Source organism: Oncorhynchus mykiss, chromosome 11 (genome assembly GCF_013265735.2).
Source record: "Oncorhynchus mykiss isolate Arlee chromosome 11, USDA_OmykA_1.1, whole genome shotgun sequence".
Classification (NCBI taxonomy): Eukaryota; Metazoa; Chordata; class Actinopteri; order Salmoniformes; family Salmonidae; genus Oncorhynchus; species Oncorhynchus mykiss.
The window spans coordinates 28,239,379-28,259,182 of NC_048575.1; the positions used below are offsets into that span (position 1 = coordinate 28,239,379).

The 19,804-nt window shown below is 44.2% G+C and overlaps 1 protein-coding gene across 1 annotated transcript in view; it reads left to right on the forward strand.

Moving 5' to 3' along the window:
* Nucleotides 1-10,108, forward strand: part of LOC110535556 (zinc finger protein 438) — a 117,365-nt gene extending 107,257 nt beyond the window's left edge. Inside the window, exons 4-5 of the transcript XR_005034610.1 lie at nucleotides 7,557-7,655; nucleotides 7,881-10,108. The gene's annotated coding sequence lies outside the window, so the exon portion shown is untranslated. The remainder of the gene's footprint in view (nucleotides 1-7,556; nucleotides 7,656-7,880) is intronic.
* The last annotated feature ends 9,696 nt before the right edge of the window (nucleotides 10,109-19,804 follow it).

Below are 19,804 nucleotides of genomic sequence, written 5' to 3' on the forward strand. Positions count from 1 at the left end.
AACTCAAAAAAATTATACCTTGCGAAAAAGGGGGTAATTGTGTGACTCTTTCCATTGATGTCTGGAGGGAGGAAGGATATTCTGAACCATTAATATATTCCATCAGAAAACCAAAGGCTTTATTCTGGGATTTAAACTCACTGGGTTTTATAGGAGTTTAAGCTCAGGCATATGCCTTCCCTTAAGGTAGCATGTCACTTCTTTGTGCGCCTAAAGACGATGTGTTGTATTTGGTTACGTTGTGAGATAACCAGAGCCTCCGTAGGGAACGCGTCACATCACATTGAAACCAGAGCGAGAGCATTGTATAGTCGCCGTTATAAAAGGGGAATTCCTATAAAGGAGGTGACTTCAGGTAATGAAAGAGTTCATGTAAGTCTCAGAATAGCTACACAAAATTAGGCTCTGTGGATTAGGAGCGGGGTAGAGGTATGACGAGGTCTTAAAATTACCTTAGAGCTAGTCCCTTCACTTCCTACATCAATCATGACTAAATGGTGACTTGGAGAATCACCATAATAAAGTGCTAAGATTCCTTTGGTATTGTCACTAGTGTGTCAAACATACGGAGGTGCTTAGGAGTGCCTACTGTTCCTGTGTCTTCTCTGTCCCATTCTTACAGAGACAATATGTGTCATTGTACAGATGAAGGGCACTCTCTAACCCTTCTCAAACCAGAGACAACTATTTCACTTCACCCAATCTGAATCTATAAAATACAGAAAATAAAATGATTCCTCTCTCTCCGTTATGATGCTGCTGCTAACAAAGGCCTCAAAGGGCCAAGCAGTACATTTGAGGAGAATACAGAGAAACACAGCAGTGCTGGAATGCAGGGTTGGTATGGAAGAGGTGTGTGTGTGTGTGTGTGTGTGGGTGTGTGTGTGTGTGTGTGTGTGTGTGTGTGTGTGTGTGTGTGTGTGTGTGTGTGTGTGTGTGTGTGTGTGTGTGTGTGTGTGTGTGTGTGTGTGTGTGTGTGCGAGAGAGAAGAACAACAGAACTGGGTGGCTCTTAGTGTTGCGACCCCTTTCTCTTTCAGACAGTTAACTCCGGTGTAATTACTGCTCTCCACAGCACAGTGCAGCTCAGCTATCTAAGATTGTAGGAGTGTTTTACACCTGATGCCAGAGAATGTACTCCATACCTTCAATATTTAATCAGCCCCTTCACCATGAAGCAAATGAGGTGTACCTCGTAGGGGGGGGGGGGGGGGGGGGGAGCAAGGGGCTGACTTGGCTGCATTTGTGCACACACATACATGCACACACACGTCTACATGAGTACGTGCGTATATGTTTGTGCGTGTGCATACTTGTGTGAGTGCATGTGTATGAGTGTGAGTGAGTGTGTGTGTGTCTAGGGTTGGGTTGCACACCTGCCCAGGGTCAAGGTGGCTAAGGAGTCCTAAAGGCTCAGCCATAACAACCAGCTAACCGTGAGGAAACAAAGAAGGAATTATCCTCCACGCTAAACCTGTTAGTAACACAGGCTGCGTCCCAAATGGCTCCCTATTGCATATATAGTACATTACTTTCGATCAGAGCCCTATGGTTCCTGGTCAAAAGTAGTGCACTATATAGGGAGCAAGGTGCCTGTGTCGCTTCCCCCGCTCAACAAAAAACGGCACAATCAGCAGTCAGGTCCTACGTGTCCTGTGAGTTCAAGTGTCCATGAAGCAAACCATGCAGAGGCTGGGTTAAATTAAAGGGTTTACATGACAGCTTGAAGAAGATCTGTGTTACAGATCAGCCTTTTCTACTGAGGAGAAACTTAGTAACGTGCATGAGGCCACCATGCGGCACGGCAATGTGTGATGCCTGCAAAGTGTGAGGTGAGGTGTGGGTAATGGATACACCAAGTGATGTCAGGTATTTTTTATGTCAGGCTTGTCACCCGAGTCGATTGTTGACTTCAGGAAGCAGAGGGTGGAACACGCCCCGATCCACATCGACGGACTGCAGTAGAGAGTCAGCAGTAAACGTTTCGGAAGCGTTTCGCTGGACGATGTACAGTATGCCATGTGTATCCTGTAAGTACGACTAATTTAACTTGAAACTTGGTCATAACTCCCTGCTTCACAACACTTCTAATAGGGGAAATGACGGGTACCTGTGTGCCTTGTAATGCATGACTTATGATGGAACTCTTGGTGACATCACACACTGACATCACCCCCCCCCCATGTGTACTGGAACACCTCATAGAGCATGTGTACGTCAAACTGACACCATCACAGATGACCTCGACATCATCATCACCACAGATTCACTTCTCTCAAGAAGCCTTCTGTAGAGAACTCATGACAGAGCCGTAGACAGGAAGAAAGGTTGAGCAAGAGGGCGTTGCAGGGACTTAAAAGCTTAAAATAAAATCCTAAAGGTTGAATGAACGACAAAATAATTCTGAAATCGTGGATGCCTTGGTTGTACTGCATAGCTGTGAGCTTTAAAACAGATAATTCCGAAGGGAAAGTAGGAACGATTAGCCTAAATATATGGTTGTCTGGTAAACCAGAAGATACTATTGGCTACGGTATGAGAGGCACCTTTTGACACAGAGTAAAAGGAAGGGAAAGCAATAGACATTTTCACCAATTAGCAATCTGGAGACTATTTCTCCTGGGGGAATATAGGCTAACCCTCTCGATCAGTTGCCTACTGCTGTAGCAGAGAAGCGACACCACTGATAGATGCTACTGACCACTGGGGAGGTGTAGAGTGAAGGAAGGAGAGAGAAGCGAGAAGAGAGAGGGAAGGAGAGAGGAGCGAGAAGAGAGAGAGAGAGAGGGGAGCGAGAAGAGAGAGAGGAGCGAGAAGAGAGAGAGAGAGGAGCGAGAAGAGATAGAGAGGAGCGAGAAGAGAGAGAGAGAGACAGGAGCGAGAAGAGAGAGAGAGCTGTAGCAGAATGATAAGATGTCTCTCAGGAGTATCTACCGTCAGAGTCCTGTTAGCCCCAGCAATATTACCAGGACAGGCCCGTTAGAATGTGTCCCCGTTCCCTTTCTAGTGGAATACTTTTGACCAGGACCGGTAGTAAACTTTATAGGGAAAAGCATGTCATTTGGGACGCGACCTTGGAGTACTGCCTACACTGATACACTATCGCTCTCTGGTGAAGCGAGAAACACGGCAATGCAGTCCCTAATGATCTCATTGAGGCCTTGTTATGATCAAGAGTTTCAGCGGGATCTGTGAGCTCTCTGATACAAGCACCTTCACCGAGTTGCACTGTTTCCTTTTCTGTTTTCTTTGCGTTCTTGTTTGTGGCACTGTATGTCAGAGAGAGGGGAAAAAGCATAGTTTCTTCACAGAAATACTGTATGATTCATGTTTCTTCTGCTTTGATCTGGGAACTCTGTTTGAAAAGCCCGAGGATAAACCATTTCAGGTTGTCTAAACAATTTGCAATCATGGTTTCCATATTTAGGTTTTTGTACAGCGGTTGAGAGGAAAAAAGACTCACATGCAAGCGTGCTCATTTCAAAGGAGAAGCAGGGGGAGGAAAACCTGATCCCATCCATTAAGGGGGAAAGCCGACGTTGGTTTGTTCGGACGGAGATGCTCTGCCCCTGTTATTCTGTTTCTCCTGCAGAACCAGACTGGTCTCATAGACGTAAAATGCAGGACACTCAAATTAATATGATATGTTAAGTTTGGTATGGTTACATAAGGTAGAAGGTTACTTAAGGTGGGAGGGTGGGAGTATAACGCAAACGTCTAGCAACCCAAAGGTTGCTTGTTCCAATCTCTTCACGGACAACTTTAGCATTTCAGCAACTTTGCAACTACAGTACATACCACTTTTTTAGATACTTTGCAACTACTTAGAATGTTAGCTAACCCTTCCCATAACCCTAACCTTAACCCTTTTAGCTAACCCTTCCCCTAACCTTAACCCCTAGAGCTAGCCAACATTAGTGGTTAACCACTAAGCCACCAAGATAATGTTAGCCACAATAAATTGGTATTCATACCATATCACACATTTTGCAAATTCACAACATTTTGTACGAATTGTAATTCGTAACATGTCACACAAAATGGATGATAGTGATCCACAACTGAATACATACCATAAGAAATGCAACATATGCTACATGGAGTGTCTCAGATTTATGTACAGAATAATACAAAATGCTATGAGACCATGTTGGCATAAAACACACACAGAGAGGTGCAGGTTCATTGCTTCCTCCTGTATCCCCTCATACACACGCACCTACACACTCATACACACGCACGCACCTACACACTCATACGCACACGCACCAACACACTCAGAAACACACGCACCTACACACTCAGACACACACGCACCTACAATATGTGCACGCACACATACCCCTGAACCACAGAGTCAGCTTACAGCCCGTGATGGACCCCTGGCCCATAAAGTTGGGTGTATTATGGCATTAGTTGATGAACCCAGGACAGCAGGAGTGGGAGGAAACACACCCCTCTTCTACCCTAATGGCTCTTGCTCCCCCCTTTCTTCTTCTCTCATCCCTCCAGCTCTCATCTCGCCCTCCAAACTCCCCCAATCATGCCCTCTCTTCTTTCACGTTCGCAACCCATCCTCTACGCTCCTTACATCTACCCCCAACCCAAATATCAAATGTCTCTCACTTTTGCACTCCAACAATATGTACACGTTTTAAGTGAATAATCCCATATATGTCATTTCTTGCACACTGTTCATCTCATGGTGTCGTACGACACCGGCGACACAGGTAACAACTGTTAGAAGTTTCTCAAGGCCATGCAGTGAGCCCCAACTGTAAGTGGACAGAAATCTCGCTGTACAGTATATTACATAGTTCAGTTATTTTTCTAGCCGTGTAATCCGCCACAATGACATAAAGGAGGTAGTGAGGACCATAGTCCACCCCCAATGAAATATTCATTCTTAAAAATCTAAGCTGTTGGGGGGAGGGGGGGGCGGTTCTGATATTTGGAATTGTTTTAAGAAGGTCGTACCATGAATCATTTAGCTTTTTGGGTGTATGCCCAAAAAAATATGAAAATATAAAATATTGAATTTTGCCTTTACTACTATAGCCCATAGAAAGGCTTTGAATAACACATTTTCGGGATGTCTCCTGGTCTGACAAACAGCGCTGTAGTTCTGCCACTTTCCATCGCACATGCGGAAGGGCGACATAGGCGGATGTTGTGCATTGAGACGCAGCCCATGCAAAAAAAATATTGGCTATGTTACTTAGAACGACGCGTCAAAAGACTCTAAGCAATATTCGGCCACCACATCTGTCAACAAGCTCCTGCACGTCATCTCGAGCTGAAACCTTTGCTAAACAGGTATTGTGTCAATTTAAAACTTGCACAAGACAGTTCACAGTATTGTCCATTTAAAGAACTTTTGCCACTTTATTCATTACGGCATTTAGCTAACATTAGATAGTTCTTTGCCTCGATTCAGCAGGCTCGACCAGATTACCATGGTATTTGTAGTTCTTTATGATAGCCACATTAGCAGCTAATTAGGATTACATTTTTTTTGCGGGTGAATATATTGATAAAAGTCACCTTGTCCTAGAGAGATTTACACGGTTATCAAAATGTCTCACCAGGGTTAGCCGACTCGAAACACAGAACTTATTTTAAGTGTTTCTAAAATCCCCTATGGGAAAAATTGACAGTTGAAAAATGATTGGAATCATTTCCCTATTTGACTGCTAGGTTTTATAGGTGTTATGACTTATACTGTGGTACTCTATGGAATACATTGTCTTACCTTTGCATCTATAAGAATGCTAAAGCTTCGTCTGAGATTGTGTAGAGGGAGAAGCAATCAGGGGAGAAGGGCCTTGGTCAAGGATGTGACCAAGAACCCGATGGTCACTCTGACAGAGCTCTAGGTTTCCTCTGTGGAGATTGGAGAACCTTCCAGAAGGTCAACCATCTCTGCGGCACCACCAATCAGGCCATTATGGCACAGTGGACAGACGGAAGCCACTCCTCAGTAAAAGGCAGATGACAGCTGCTTGGAGTTTTCCAAAAGGCACCTAAAGGACTCTCAGACCATGAGAAACAAGATTCTCTGGTCTGATGAAACCCAGATTGAACTTTTTGGCCTGAATTCCAAGCATCATGCCTGAAGGAAACCTAGCACCATCCCTACGGTGAAGCATTGTGGTGGCATCATCATGCTGTAGGGATGTTTTTCAGTGGCAGGGACTGGGAGACTAGTCAGGATCGAGGGAAAGATGAACGGAGCAATGTACAGAGAGATCCTTGATGAAAGCCAGCTCCAGAGCTCTCAGGACCTCACAACGACCCTAAACACACAGCCAAGATAAAATAGGAGTTGCTTCGGGATAAGTCTCTGAATGGCCCATCCAGAGCCCGGACTTGAACCCGATCTGATCGAACATCTCTGGAGAGACCTGAAAATAGCTGTGCAGTGACGCGCCCCATCCAACCTGGCAGAGCTTGAGACGATCTGCAGAGAAAAATGGGGGAAACTCCCCAAATACAGGTGTGACAAACTTATAGCGTCATACCCGAAAATAATTGAGGCTGTATTTGCTGCCAAAGGTGCTTCAAAGTACTGAGAAAAGGGTCTGAAATGTTTTTGCTTTGTCATTATGAGGTATTGTGTGTAGATTGATGAGGGAAAAAACAATTGAATACATTTTAGAATAAGGCTGTAACGTAACAACATTTGGAAAAAGTCAAGGGGTCTAGATACTTCCGAATGCACTGTAGGTAGGTGTAATCTAGAGCCAAGCGTGTACATTTGTCATCCAAGGGTATCTGCTGTTGATACACTTGTTTAATTATGCAACAGAAAGTATGACAACAACAATTAATGCGGCAGTCTAGACAGCGCAGGTGAGTGCAGGTAGGCCCAGACAGAGCACGTTTTTGGTGCAAGTTTTTGGTGCAGCCCCGTTCCACCCCTTTATGGTTGCAAATACACCCACAAATTAGGCACATAATTGTCTTTCTTTTAGCACAAAATATTGAAAATACCAGAAACCATTACAAAATGTATATATGAGTGCATTCTAAGAAAACAAAGCTCCATTGTACAATAAATGTAATACCTGAATTCCCACCAAAATCCTTAAACTCTGTTATGTGTCCATGCCAGTAAAATGTGTGTTCTAATCCAGTCAATATCTGATGGATTTTTTAAAAAGTTTGGAGTATCTTTATCCATTGTCCAAATTTTTTATTTATTAGAATTGTTTTTAAAAACGTTTAACAATTTTGATGACCTCTGCTACTCTCTCTTTTTTAGTGATCTTAGAAGGTATTGTCACGAAATGCCCTCTTGGTACCTGTTTAGACATTTTTCCTTCCATATGGTTTCAGCGATGAAGACGTCTATGAAGCTGAAGAAATTCCTGACCCGCCGACCCACCTACCAGGCCGTCAAGGACAAGGGATACATTAAAGGTGTGGATAGAGAATTGGTTATGGGTTCACGAGAATGGACCTACTGCTGTCCTCAACTAGAGGAAGCTAAACGCAGTGATAAACCCCTTGGTAACCAAACATTGTAAGTTGACGTCTCTCTGTGTTGTTTCTCAGACCAGGTGTTTGGCTGCAGTCTGAGCAGCCTGTGTCAGAGGGAGAACACGTCAGTGCCCAACTTTGTCACCACGTGCATCGACCACGTGGAGACCACAGGTATGAACGAGCCATACATCTCTGTTCCTTTATCTGTTCCCTCTCTCTGTCTTTTGAGTTATGATTAGAATTTTTTCAGAGATGAGATTTTTGTAATGATGATTGTGTGCTGAGTCACAAACACGAGTTCTAATGCCTCTCTCTCTCTCTCTCTCTCTCTCTCTCTCTCTTCTCTCTCTCTCTCTCTCCTCTCACTGAGAGGTCAAATCTGTGCTATGTATGCAGCAGGTGGCTACACGCTGTCGTCCTCTCAGAGTTGCAAGGCAGAGGAGGCCAGGGATCTGGTTTCGTCTCCCCCGTCTGTTTCCCCCCTCCACATCCCCACGGACCCCCATTAAACATGACATCAGACTCCCCCCCTGCACAGCTGTGCCCAGAGTTAAACCAAACGCACACATCTCATCTCCACCCTCCATAATTTACACAGTTTCAGCTAGCTGTGATTATAGTATAGCCCATATATCACTGTCAATATAAAGGACTATTATCAAGGATATAAAGTGGAATATGCATTTTCTGTTTTCAAGTTACAGTTATATGTGTTGTTATTCTTCTTAATGGCTGGTTTGTGTTTTCCTGTGGAAGCAGTGAGAGATGTGGGCAGGTGTTGGCTTGGCTCCCCTCTCAAAACCCCAAAGTCTTGCTAGGACAAAGAACAACTGGTTAGACTCAGCACCTGTTTTCAATGGAGCTTGGAAACAATATCCCAACTTACGCCTTAGAGTCATACAAAAACAAAACCCAGCTACGGTATCCGTGACGTGAAGGTTTGGTCTATCCCAATACAAGAGAAGATCGAAACCTTTTCATATGCATTCAGAGTCAGACATCTTTCTGCTCGCCGTTCGGCTGTGTTTAAGTGGACCCTTCCCATACACTAATCCCAATCGTTTTGACGCAATGTAGAAGAAGTTCTTTGTAGTTTTTAAAAAGAGCAACAGACTCTTTACTGTAACACCTTTCTGGACAGACAGCACCACAGAGACCTCCAGTGGTGACACAACAAAACCCTGAGGAACACCAACCCTGACCCGAGCCAAACTAATCCATTCTTCACATTATAGGAGTATTGCACACACTATATGTATTTCTGTAGTATGTTTCCAGGTGGGTTTCAAACTTCAATTCTTCCCTTAGAGCCTGACCGGGAACATCTCTCTCTCCTTCTTCCTATCCTCCACCTTTTCTTCCCCCTCCTCCTGGTGGTCGCGTGACCGCTCAAAATGTCCTTAAAGATGGAAGGCAGGAGAGAGGTTGTGATTTCAGGTGTTACCTTTCTAGCCAATGAGAGGGCAGATACGTGTATGAACAACAGGCACAACTTTGATATAAAGTTTCCGAAATGCCACATGCACCCACTTATATCATTGCCTTCATAACCATTACAAAATGTATATTTGATCAAATAAGTCCCATGTAGCGACGCAGCAATTCACATTTTTGTTGACTAAATTTGACACACTCTCATTGACCTCCATACAAAAATTCCTCACTTCTTGGTCTTATTTTCGTGGACAGATTTTGGGCAGAGTAAACCCTCTAGCTTCACCTCTTCCTCTCCGGTCATGCTCTCTCCTCTCGCTCTGAACGCTCCCTTTGTAATCACGCCTCGGACATATGAACTCTGACCTTGGCCTTTGTCTCAACTCTTCCGTGAGAGGGAGGAAAGGGGGGTTCCTCAATCTACATAATTCAGAGGTCCACCTTGCTGCTACTGAGGCCTGCCTGTCTTGCTCTCTCTCTCTACCTCACTCTCTCTAGCGCTCTCTTTCTACCTCGCTCTCTCTCTCTCCTCCGTTAAGCACACCACCATCCAGTTAGATATGAAAGAATTTCTACATTTATCAAAGCATGTCAACCATGCACTAAAGCAGCACCTGTTGTTTTGTACATTATCTGGAGTTTCAGTCTTCCTCCCACTCTTCTTGCTGATAGAGCAGAGAGGCATGGCTGGATATGAGCTATCTGTTGTTGTGTCTGGGAGTAAGGCCAGTCTCTGTGGTTTCACCTTATGAGAAGGTTGTAGACGTGCGTGTGTGCGTGTGCATGTGTGTGCGTGTGTGTGCGTGCGTGTGTGTGTGTGCGTGTGTGTGTGTGGTCATGGGATTACATGTGAAATAACAGAATGGTCTGAAGCTGTCCCAGTGTTTCTCTCTTTTTATTTTTATAAAATATAGCCGTTGCATAAGTATTCAGCTCTCTGAGTACTTACATGTTAGAAACACATTTGACAGCAATTACAGCTGTGAGTGTTCTTGGTTCAGTCTCTAAGAGATTTCCACAACTGGATTGTGAAACTTTTGCCTATTATTCTTTCTACATTTCTTCAAGGTCTGTCAAGGTGTTGGGGATCATGGCAAGACAGGAATGTTCAAGTCTTGCCATAGTATTTCAAGCAGAATTAAAGCCTGCTAGCTGTCTGAATCGCCGTGCCTCCAGCTCGCCTAGCTACTCACTGGGCCCTATGATCACTCGGCTACACATGCCTCTCCATAATGTCAATATGCCTTGCCTATTGTTGTTTTGGTTAGTGATTTTTGTATTATTTCACTGTAGAGCCTCCAGCCCCGCTCAATATGCCTTAGCTAGCCCTTTTGTTCCACCCCCCACACATGCGGTGATCTCACCTGGCTTAAATGGTGCCTCAAGAGAAAAAACCTCTCTCATCGTCACTCAATGCCTAGGCTTACCTCCACTGTACTCCCACCTTACCATACCATTGTCTGTACATTATGCCTTGAATCTATTCTTTCGCGCCCAGAAATCTGCTCCTTTTACTCTTTGTTCCGAACGCACGAGACGACCAGTTCGTATAGCCTTTAGCCGTACTCTTATCCTACTCCTCCTCCGTTCCTCTGGTGATGTAGAGGTTAACCCAGGCTCTGCAGCCCCCAGCATCACTCCCATTCCCCAGGTGTTCTCATTTGTTGACTTCTGTAACCGTAAAAGCCTTGGTTTCATGCATGTTAACATTAGAAGCCTCCTCCCTAAGTTTGTTTTATTCACTGCTTTAGCCCACTCCGCCAACCCAGATGTCCTAGCTGTGTCGGAATCCTGGCTTAGGGCCACCAAAAATCCTGAAATTTCCATCCCTAACTATAACATTTTCCGACAAGATAGAACTGACAAAGTGGTCGGAGTTGCAATCTACTGCAGTGATAGCCTGCAGTGTTCTCTCATACTATCCAGGTCTGTGCCCAAACAATTCGAGCTTATACTTTTAAAAATCCAACTTTCCAGCAAAAGTCTCTCACCGTTGCCGCTTGTTAAAGACCCCCTTCAGCCCCCAGCTGTGCCCTGGACACCATGTGTGAATTGATCGCCCCCCCCCCCCCGCCCCCTCGTCTATCTTCAGAGTTCGTACTGTTAGGTGACCTAAACTGGGACATGCTTAACACCCCAGCCGTTCTACAATCTAAGCTAGATGCCCTCAATCTCACACAAATTGTTAAGGAGTCTACCAGGTACAACCCTAAATCTGTAACTATGGGCACCCTCTTAGATATCATCCTGACCAACTTGCACTCCAAATACACCCCTGCTGTCTTCAACCAGGATCTCAGCGATCATTGCCTCATTGCCTGCGTGTGTAATGGGTCCTTTCTAGGGAGTTTTTCCTAGCCACCGGGCTTCTACACCTGCATTGCTTGCTGTTTGGGGTTTTAGGCTGGGTTTCTGTACAGCACTTTGAGATATCAGCTGATGTACGAAGGGCTATAGAAATAAATTTGATTTGATTTGATTTGGTCTGCGGTCAAACGACCACCCATCATCACTATCAAGCACTCCCTAAAACACTTCAGCGAGGAGGCCTTTCTAATCGACCTGGCCCGGGTATCCTGGAAGGATATTGACCTCATCCTGTCAGTAGAGGATGCCTGGTTGCTCTTCAAAAGTGCTTCCCTCACCATCTTAAATGTGCATGCCCCGTTCAAAAAATTTAGAACTAAGAACAGATATAGCCCTTGGTTCACCCCAGACTTGACTGCCCTTGACCAGCACAAAAACATCCAGTGGCGTTCTGCATTAGCATCGACCCCATGATATGCAACTTTCAGGGAAGTCAGGAACCAATATACTCAGTCAGTTAGGAAAGCTAAGGCTAGATTTTTCAAACAGAAATGTGCTTTCTGTAGCACTAATTCCAAAATGTTTTGGAAAACTGTAAAGTCCATGGAGAAAGAGAGAGCCTCCTCCCAGCTGCCCACTACATGGATAGGAAACACTGTCACCACCGATAAATCTATGCTAATCAATAATTTCAATAAGCATTTTTCTATGGCTGGCCATGCTTTCCACTTGGCCAAGGTTTTCGACTCTGTCAATCAACGCATTCTTATCGGCAGACTCAACAGCCTTGGCTTCTCAAATGACTGCCTCGCCTGGTTCACCAACTACTTCTCAGATAGAGTTCAGTGTGTCAAATGGGGGTGCCACAGGGTTCAATTTTTGGGCCGACTCTTTTCTATGTATATATCAATGATGTCGCTCTTGCTGCTGGTGATTCTCTGATCCACCTCTACGCAGACGACACTGTCATGACGTTGCCCTCTTTGGGTACAGCGAGCACCATTCCCCGCTCTCTGCTTCTACAACCATACTGCTGTGGTCAGAGTGAGGTTGTAAATTCCTAGGGAAGACCCTGCCTCATGGCCACACAGTATAGAGATAGAGTGAAGTTTCATAGAGAACAAAGGAATTTCTTCCACCTCACAGAGGTGTTCTCAGTCAACTCACAGTGGGGCCAAAAAGTATTTAGTCAGCCACCAATTGTGCAAGTTCTCCCACTTAAAAAGATGAGAGAGGCCTGTAATTTTCATCATAGGTACACTTCAACTATGACCTGGTGTACCTGGTAAAATAACGGATAAATAAAAATAAAATAAAAAAACAGAACTTGATGTCCGAACAACGTTTACGTTCCGGAGAAGGTATAAAAGGTCGGTGAAGAATCCAGCTACGAACTGGTCCATTTGTTACAACTTGGGGAATCTCATGGGAGACGGTGCGGCCACATTACCATAACGCTGTTTATATAATAGCCACAGATATGAGGTTTACATCTAATTGTTGTATAAGATTAATGAGTGAGTATGATACTGTTTGTAAAATTGTGTAATGTGATTTTGGACTGTTTAATGAAGGAAACTCGAATTCCCTTTTGAGTTGAACTAAATCAGAGGACTGCCCATGAGCCCAGTTAGGGTCAGGCATCCTGGGACAGCCCCTTTTCTGCAATTCCGAATAAAACCCCAATCTTGAGAATTCCTCAAGTAGACCATGTTTCTCTCAATCACAGGAGGACAAAGTTTCAGACCATTGCTGAATATTTTAACCATACCACGTGGTTAAACTCTTAGACTATTGATACCGACAGAATAAGAACAAGTCTTTGATATTAATTACTAGTCTGCAGCTAGGAATACGGTATCATTGAACGCGAAGAACGACAACCGCCGAAACATCCATTCTACAACAACATGAATGAATGAATGTCACTCTGAACTATTCACTATAACCACGACAGAGAGAGAGAGAGAGACGGACAATTCTACAAAAGAAACAAACTTTTCAACAGCGATCAAGACGACACACTGAGCGTAAATATATATATTGATTGCAATTGTTCCCGAATGAGTGAGCGTTCATGTGTAAAGGATTAGCATTTCAAATGTTATAATTATTAACTCTGTAGGTACTTCTTAGTCGACCCCCACTTCCCTTTTGTCTAACAAGCCGCCATGCCGGTTTAGCCGACTAGGGCACATTTCCCTATCATTTCTTGTAACCATATTTACTTTGTTTGTTTGTGTGTGCACTTCTGTCATTGTTTAGTTAGTTAATAAATAAATGATTTAAGACAATTGACATATGGATGACTCATAGTGAAGACTGGGTTCGTGCAGATAACCAACAGTTTACAACGTTTGGAATGAGACTAACGTGAGGTGAAATAAATAATTCATTAATTCGAAGACTAATTGATCAGATTGGGAAATTATAACTTTCTAATCTGAATATTTTCCTTGGTGCCCCGACTTCCTAGTTAATTACAGTTACATGATTAATCAGTTTATTCGCGTAATACTAATTACAGAGAATCTTTGATAAAAACTATAAGTCTTCAGTTTAATGATAGTAAAGACACAACAACACCATTCTATATACATCTGGCCCTTCTTTGGACACAGTGCTAACAAACCTCTAAATGAGCTTAAACGCCATACAACACTCCTTCCGTGGCCTCCAACTGCTTTTAAGTGCTAGTCAAACTAAGTGCATGCTCTTTTCACCCAATTGCTGCCCGCACCCGCCCGCCCGACTAGCATCACTACTGTGCACGGTTCTTATCTAGAATATGTGGACAACTACAAATGCCTAGGTGTCTGGTTAGACTGTAAACTCTCCTTCCAGACTCACATTAAGCATCTCCAATCCAAAATTATATCTAGAATATGCTTCCTATTTCCCAACAAATCCTTCTTCACTCATGCTGCCAAACACACCCTCGTAAAACTGACTATCCTGCCATTCCTTGACTTCGGCAATGTAATTTTCAAAATATCCTCCAACACTCTACTCAGCAAATATAATGTAGTCGATCATAGTGCCATCCGTTTTGTCACCAAAGCCCCATATACTACCCACCACTGCAACCTGTATGCTCTTGTTGGCTGGCCCTCGCTACATATTCGTCGCCAAACCCACTGACTCCAGGTCATCTATAAGTCTTTGCTAGGTAAAGCCCCACCTTATCTCAGCTCACTGGTCACCATAGCAACTCCAACCCGTAGCACACGCTCGAGCAGGTATATTTCACTGGTCATCCCCAAAGCCAACAACGCCTTTCCTTCCAGTTCTCTGCTGCCAATGACTGGAACGAATTGCAAAAATCACTGAAGCTGGAGTCTTATACAGTGGGGAGAACAAGTATTTGATACACTGCCGATTTTGTAGGTTTTCCTACTTACAAAGCATGTAGAGGTCTGTCATTTTTATCATAGGTACACTTCAACTGTGAGAGACTGAATCTAAAACAAAAATACAGAAAATCACATTGCATGATTTGTAAGTAATTAATTTGCATTTTATTGCATGACATAAGTATTTGATCACCTACCAACCAGTAAGAATTCCGGCTCTCACAGACCGGTTAGTTCTCAACTCATTACCTGTATTAACTGCACCTGTTTGAACTCATTACCTGTATAAAAGACACCGGTCCACACATTCAATCAAACAGAAACAAGAAGGATGAGTACAACCCCAAGAACACCATCCCAACCGTGAAGCATGGAGGTGGAAACATCATTCTTTTGGGGATGCTTTTCTGCAAAGGCGACAGGACGACTGCACCGTATTGAGAGGAGGATGGATGGGGCCATGTATCTCGAGATCTTGGCCAATAGCCTCCTTCCCTCAGTAAGAGCATTGAAGATGGGTCGTGGCTGGGTCTTCCAGCATGACAACGACCCGAAACACACAGCCAGGGCAACTAAGGAGTAAGAAGCATCTCAAGGTCCTGGAGTGGCCTAGCCAGTCTCCAGACTGAAAATCTTTGGAGGGAGCTGAAAGTCCGTATTGCCCAGCGACAGCCCCGAAACCTGAAGGTCTGTATGGAGGAGTGGGCCAAAATCCCTGCTGCAGTGTGTGCAAACCTGGTCAAGAACTACATGAAACGTATGATCTCTGTAATTGCAAACAAAGGTTTCTGTACCAAATATTAAGTTCTGCTTTTCTGATGTATCAAATACTTATGTCATCCAATAAAATGCTAATTAATTACTTAAAAATCATACAATGTGATTTTCTGGATTTTTGTTTTAGATTCCGTCCCTCACAGTTGAAGTGTACCTATGATAAAAAAAATTACAGACCTCTACATGCTTTGTAAGTAGGAAAACCTGCAAAATCGGCAGTGTATCAAATACTTGTTCTCCCCACTGTATGTCCCTCTCTAACTTTAAGCATCAGCTGTCAGAGCAGCTTACCGATCACTGTACCTTGTATCAGCCAATCTGTAAATAGCCCACCCAACTACCCCATCCCCATATTATTACTTACCCTCTTGTTCTTTTGCACCCCAGTATCTCTACTTGCATATCATCATCTGCACATCTATCACTCCAGTATTAATGCTAAGTTGAATTTATTTTATGTCTATGGCCTATTTATTGCCTACCTCCCTGCATCTGCACACACTGTAAATAGATGTTTCTCTATTTTACTTTTCTATGTGTTATTGACTGTAGGTTTGTTTATGTGTAACTCTGTGTTGTTGTTTTTGGTTGCACTGCTTTGCTTCATCTTGGCCAGGACGCAGTTCTAAATGAGAACTTGTTCTCAACTGGCCTAATTGGTTGAATAAAGGTGAAATGTAAAAATACAATTAAAATTAAAAAGCTGTAACTTGGCAATTTAAGAACATGCAGTGTCTTCTTGGTAAGCAGCCAGTGTAGATTTGACCTTGTGTGTGCCTGTGCTTAGCCCTATCCTGTTAATTTTTATCCTGAAAAACTCCCCAGTGTCAAGCATACACATACCATGATACAGCCACTATCATGCTTAAAAATAAGGAGGATGTGTTGTATTGGATTTGCCCCAAACATAAGGCTTTGCATGTAGGCCAAAAATAGCATTCCTGTAGTTGAATCTGTTCTTGAAACTCAATACTTGACTGAGGGACCTTACAGATGTTGTATGTAGGGGGGACAGAGGAAGGGTTAGTCATTTAAAAATCATATCAACCCCTATTATTTCACACAGAGTACATATAACTTTTGATCTGATTAGATTTTTAAAATTAATCTTACACATTTTTATTTTGTGTATTTTGTGTATTTTATTTACTTTTTTTCTATTAAATCTATTTTAATACCACTTTGCAACAAAATGAAATGTGAAGAAAAACCAACGGGTCTGAATACTTTTGCAAGGCACTAAGTGAACAAAACAATAAGGACAAATGCTCTTTCCATGACAGACCAGGTGAATCCAGGTAAAAGCTATGATCCCTTATTGAAGTCACTTGTTAAATCCATTTCAAATCAGTGTAGAGGAAAAGAAGGAGACAGGTTAAAGGATTTATCCTGTGTATCAAGCATGGCCCACCACCCAAAGGACATACAGCCAACTTCACACAACTGTGGGAAGCATTGGAGTCAACATGGGCCAGTATACCTGTGGAATGCTTTTGACAGCTTGTAGAGTCCTTCCCCCGACGAATCGAGGCTTTTCTGAGGGCAAAAGGGGGCGTGCAACTAAAATTTAGGAATGTGTCTTTCACGTTTTGTACACTCAATGTATATCACTCTGTCCCCTCAAGCTAACCCTAATCATTAGGCCACGTGGGGCCTGTCCCTGTCACAGAGTCCACATGACCAGCTCTAACCCCAGACTCCCAGGGGCCTGTAGTGGGGTTAAGGCATTTGTTTGTTTCCGTTTGGGTGCTCTCTCCGATACCCTTCCATGCCCTGTCCCACCATATGTAACCCTCCCAGCCATGTCACAGCCACAGGGAGCGTGCAGTGATGCGCACTACAGAAGGCTGATAGGAGTTGGCGGACAATTCGGCTGCTTGTTGTTAACAATGGTCACAATACCAGCATGGGCATGTAGAGGGGGATCTCAAAGCACAGGGCATCCCTTCACAGGGCATAGATTCACCAATAGCAACTCTGATGGTGGGCATTAAAAGCAAAATGGTGTGTGTGCGGGTGTGTGTATGTGCCTATTATTTGTCCTACCCCTGCTCTTTCAAAGTGGCCCGGTGTCCCTCTCTCTGTCAGGAGAGCAGATTGAGCCTCATCTCCCTCTCTGTGACACACCAGATGGTCCCAGATTGACAAATCAATTACCGCAGGCTGAGGCTCCACCTCAGAGACAGCCAGAGGGACTTCACTAACAAACCTCCCCATGTACACCGCCTCCACCCTGGGACCAAACCCCCCTCCTCTTCCTCCTGCCTTCAATAATCAGGGCCTGGCATCACATGAATCGCCTGGCATCAATATGGCTGACGAACTGCTAGAAGAACTGAACCAAACCGCAGTGAGGGGGTGTGTTGTGTACCCACATGGCTACACCAGAAAGGATTTAGCTGGAGAGCACTGCTGCCATCTCTTTCTGGTGGTGTCTCAAATGGCACCCTATTCCATATTTAGTGCACTCCTTGGGCTCAGGTCAAACATAGTGCACTATGTATGGAATCGGGTGCAATTTGGGTCGCAAGCTCTGTCTCAGTTGCGGAGGAGGACGGAGGTTTGAGGAAAGTAATCCGAGGAGAATAAACAACAGCACAGCCCGAGGCAGGTATTGAGAAAGAAGCATCTGCATCTGACTGGAGATGATGGCTAAAATGTGTTCTTCACTGTCCCCTAGTGGTGAGGTTAAGACATTGCAGGGAGGAGGACCGATGCTAAAAGGTAGTTGGTTCTCTGGTAGGTTTTTAGGAAGAAGTTGTTGTGACCAATAAAGTTATTTATCAATCACAGATAAACCTACACCATATTGAGCGAGAATGAAATGGTTGTATTTATCTTTTCATGTCCAAAGCAACATCCCTGGTTGTACAGTAACAAAGGAACGGAGTGACGGCATACTGACTCAGTCCAGCGATTTCATGGCCTTTCCTTATTAGTAGCCATCTTAAGGTTTGTGGGGCTTTCAGTTTAGAAACATTCCATTCAGGATGAGGAGGAAGAAGGGGGTGGGATGCAGAATGTCGGATTCCGAGTGGATATAAAAACTGGGCGATGTCATTGTGACGGTGGTGGCAGATTCTAAAAGCACGTAGTGTAAGGCCTAAATTTAGTGGAAGTCTCTCCGTCTCTCTGAAAGAAGTAGAGAACAATGTGTGGGTACTCTAGCTCTCATATCCCTCGATTACTCATCCCTCGTTCCCCGCATTCCTCATACTACCCCTTCATTACAGATCTCTCCATCTCTCCATCCACCCTGCAGCCAGCCAGTGACAGCAGAGCTGGTGTCCCTGTGGAGAGATTAGACTCATGACAGCACAACAAAGAAGAATTATGCCTCTTATACCAGGCTCTGCCAGGGCTGCGCTGCGTTGCGACAAACTCAAATGTAATGTATAGGTTTAACTGGAGCCAAGGAGGATCAACATAATATATGATCGACCCACTTTGCCTGCGTAGTTCCCTGGCAGTGATGTAAACGCAATTTATATATGTCCGTAAAAAAAATGTGTGAGCTAATGAATTAAGACGACAACGGAGGCTAAACGCAATGAGCTTATGAGAGAGTTGGCAAGCAGCGCATGTGGCCACAAAAGAGAATAGCTTACCTGTGGCTGAGAGAGAGAGGGAGGGGAGGCCAAAAGAGAGAGAGGGAAGAGAGAGGGAGGGGAGGCCAAAAGAGAGAGAGAGGGAGGGGAGGCCAAAAGATAGAGAGAGGGAGGGGAGGCCAAGAGAGGGAGGGGAGGCCAAAAGAGAGAGAATAGAGAGAGAGAGCGAGGATGGCAGGATACAAGCCCAGGGAATTGAGAGAGAGTGCTTCTGCATTTTTCTGGAATCAATATTGTCTTGTTTCTGAATCAAGGAGCGGCATAGAGGGCAGGAGAGATTGAAGTCGAGTACCAGGTGCAGTGATTGTTGAAGTATTACAAGATAGTTGAACTACTCGGGTTTGTTTTGGGTTTATTTGAGGTTCCTGGCTAGCTAACACACACAGACACACTATTAATTATTAAATAGGTTTCTCCTAAACAGCATGTTCAAAACGCTCATCAAGATGGCCTAATTAGTATCTAACTCGCCAGAGCCAGGGACTCCATCAGGGGAATTCATGCTAACAGGTTTTGCTAGTGTGTGTGTGCGTGCACGCGCATGTGTATGTGCAAGCTACTGTACTAGATTCTATAGGAGAACATTAATGAGAGGTTGTAAAACAGCCATCTCCTCCATCTCCCAAATTAATCAGAACACCTTGTTCTCCTTCACACACACAAAGTCTGCGGGAATTGTCAGATCACATTCGTGCTAACATGCTACCTCTAATGTCAGATGGCTTCTTCTCTGTTCCTGGGAATGTGTGAAACGTACTCCACAGACTTAAGTGTCCCGCTCACGTCGCCTCATTAGCTAACGGCGGTCACGTGTTCCAGCCAGATATGGGCCGAAATGGGA